Source organism: Engraulis encrasicolus, unplaced genomic scaffold (assembly GCF_034702125.1).
Source record: "Engraulis encrasicolus isolate BLACKSEA-1 unplaced genomic scaffold, IST_EnEncr_1.0 scaffold_527_np1212, whole genome shotgun sequence".
Taxonomy (NCBI): domain Eukaryota; kingdom Metazoa; phylum Chordata; class Actinopteri; order Clupeiformes; family Engraulidae; genus Engraulis; species Engraulis encrasicolus.
Genome location: NW_026945838.1, coordinates 20,001 through 23,515, shown reverse-complemented (window position 1 = coordinate 23,515; position 3,515 = coordinate 20,001).

The following is a 3,515-nucleotide window of genomic DNA, read 5'->3' as shown; positions in this document are numbered from 1 at the left end:
GCTTTACGGCCGTCGTGATCACAGCAATGCAGCCGGCCGACCAATCCAAATGCAGTGTGTGAAGCCACTCGTGACGTCATATTGACAATAAAGACGTATTTTACAAAGATCCAGCAAGTTTAAACATTCAAACTAACTGCTGTTTGAAAGGATAATCTATCCTGCCTTTTGGGAAAATAAAATGAAACGATGATACCAATTCTCTCCCAAAGCAATGGCAGCAACGTGGTTGAGCTCCATGGGACCCCATGCATTTCAACAGCCTCTGCGCTCCTTGGCGCTCCTCTGCGCTGTCTGGATGGCGCCACTTAGTGGACAGTACCACCCGGAAAAAGTAGCGAGATTGCTCTCTCGTACTACCCATAAACACTCTCTGATGTAGCCATTTCCTTCATCTTCACCACTGTCTGCCTCCTCATCTGTGTGTGATGTGTGTAATTCTACACCTGTCCAGCAGGGGGCCAGGGGGAGAGGGCTGCATCCTAGTAGCCATATTCTTTTTCACCTTTGACCTCCTCAGCCTTGTTTATGTTTGCTAGTGCTCATTCTTCCAGGTTCTCTGCTGTAACAATCTCATCTTCACAGTGCACTGTCTGCCTCCTCATCTGGGTGATGTGTGTAATTCTAAACCTGTCCAGCAGGGGCCAGAGGGAGAGGGCTGCTACTGCTAGGCGTCTGTCTGGTCACTGTGGTTTACCTGTACGGGCCCCTGGTTGTGTACGCGGCAACGCACCAATCAGGGGAGGACTTGTTGGAGTGAGGCAGCACAGGGGAGTGGTCTTGTTGCCATGGGCAACCATGGCTCTGGCCGTGTCCAGCCTATGGCTCTTAGCCAGTGGTGGAACAATTACACATAGGGCCCCAGGGCAAGACACTGATACTATAGGGCCCCCTATACAGCTTTCCAAGCTTACAATAGGGCCCCCACCACCTATACGGGAGCCCTTGCTAATAGCCAACACCCCCCCTCCCCTCATCTATCATAGCCACAGGGAGATGTGGCAGATATAGATAGCATACATGATATTTATCAATCTTTTCAATAACTAATATTTATCTATCCATCCTTTCAACTAATCTATATTGTAAAGTTGCTTGCATAGGAATATATACTAATGTAATTGCTTTAATTGTACATGGTCCCTCTAATGAGCTGAATTGAATTGAAAATCACATGAGTGTTCCCTCAACCGGAAACACATACAGGCACATTTTAACCGTTTTTGTTTTATAAACACAATATGCTCTTTCTGCGTTTTTGCCTGCAGTTACTATGGGTGGAGATCTTACATTTTTGCTGTGTTAGGAGTGCGGCCTGCCGGCATCCTGCACACACGCACGCACGCATGCGCGCACGCACACACACACAGGCACGCATGCACGCACGCGCACACACACGAGCACGCACACACACACATGCACGCACACACGCATATGCACACACACACACACGCGCACGCACGCACGCACACACACACACACACACACACACACACACACACACACACACACACACACACACACACACACACACACACACACACACACACACACACACCTGTGCAACAGGGTGAAGGAAGGTGCTTGCTACAGCCTGCAATGCCAGAGCAATTAGTCTCAATAAACTACTGAACACAATTTCAAATCATGATTGAAAAGAGCCAAGTGACTGGTTTTGTTTTATTAATCAATTGACATGTAAATACTTGAATGTACATACATTAGATTAAGTTTAACATTCATACAGTATATACACAAATATGAAGCTTACACACAAACAGAAAAGCAAATTATAATGCAAACACACACACGCACGCACGCACGCACGTACGCACACACAAATAGACTCTCTCTCTCTCTGCTCCAGCCATTCCTCCCTTTCTTTCTTTATCTCTGTCAGTCATTTGTTTACTCTGCACTTTTCCACTTCCACCCAGCTCTGACATACAAACCCCAACTCCGGTGAAGTTGGGACGTTTGGTAAACAGTGAATAAAATCAAAATGCTATCATTTTCAAAACATTCAATCTATTCATTAGATGGAGAATAGTGAAAAGACAACATATTAAGTGTTAAAACCGAGAAAAAAATATTGTTTTGGGGGACATATGTACTCATTTCTAACTTGAGAAATCCAACACGTCTCAAAAGAGTTGGGACGGGGACAATAAATGGCAGCAAATGTCAAGGAGGACTAAAAACAAAACAAAAGACAACACTTAACAGTTAAATACATTAACCGATTAGATGATTTTATATAAAAAACAGTGTTAATTCGGTGCGTAGGGGGGGGAGGGCCATGATGAAAAAAAATTAGGTGGAGGGGAGGGCCATGGGGAAAAAAATCGGAGTTAGGGGGAGGGCCATGGGAAAAAAAACGAATTTATTTATGTATTTATTATTATTTTTAAAAATAATAATAAAAAATGCTCTGAAACACATCGCTTTGCGATGCAAGGTCCCGGTGCATAGGCTACTATAGCACTGAAGCGTGTATCTGTAGTCAAAAAACTATCAGGTGCAGCTACTGTAGATTGCCCGCGCTGACTCTCTTTCACTGTAGGCCTATTGCTAGTGCTACGGGAACATTGAGCATCATAGAAAATGCCCGTGAGCAAATAACTAGCTGAGGTGAACTATATGGGCTAAACAGTTTGGGAAGTTTTGACAACGAATTGGATGGGCATTTCTAGAGGAATTTTGGAGAGGTGTTGTAGTCAACTGGTCACAGCTTCTGGTAAGTCATGATTTTATTTATTGGCACCGCCGTGTGCTTTGCATCTGTGTTCAAAAAACTTTTAGACCCTGTCGTGCCAAAAAGCGAGTGCCTGCCAGAACACGAGTGCCCTCATTGAAACCAATGGAAACCAATGACCAATTTTTCAGATATTTTTTACCCATTTTTGCCGATAAATCCAACACAATTTAAGATGGAAAGCCTATCAATAAAGCATCTACATTCCTTCTGGAAGTATTACAAAGAACTGGTTACAATTTCGGTATTATTTCCATAAAAGAATCTAAGAATTGTCATAACAAATGATACAGTTTCATTCAAATAGCTCATATTAAGTGGAGGACGAGTACTGTTTCATAACCATAAGCATATTTTTAGTTCATGACTTATGTAATTAATTCTGCAAAAAATAGTATAATTTTCCCTCAAAAAATTTCATTGGTTTCAATGAGGGCACTCGTGTTTTGGCAGGCACTCGCTTTTTGGCACGACAACCCCAACCAGACCGGAATGAACAGTAGGCCTACCTAGGCCTAGACGTAGAACGGTGGAGTGACGCGGGAGATTTTGTTTTGTTTAGCTTGTGGTGTCAAGGTAGTAATAACAGTGGTATTAACGGCGATGTGTTGGCCATGCATCATATACGGTCTTGAAACCATTGGAGGAGCTAACTTGTTGTGAAGAGAAGTCTCGTCACTTTGGTGAACAAAAACGGACCAACTAAGCAAGGAATTGTAGTCTACATTTAAAGCGTGACGGGAGAAGGAAATGTCACCAA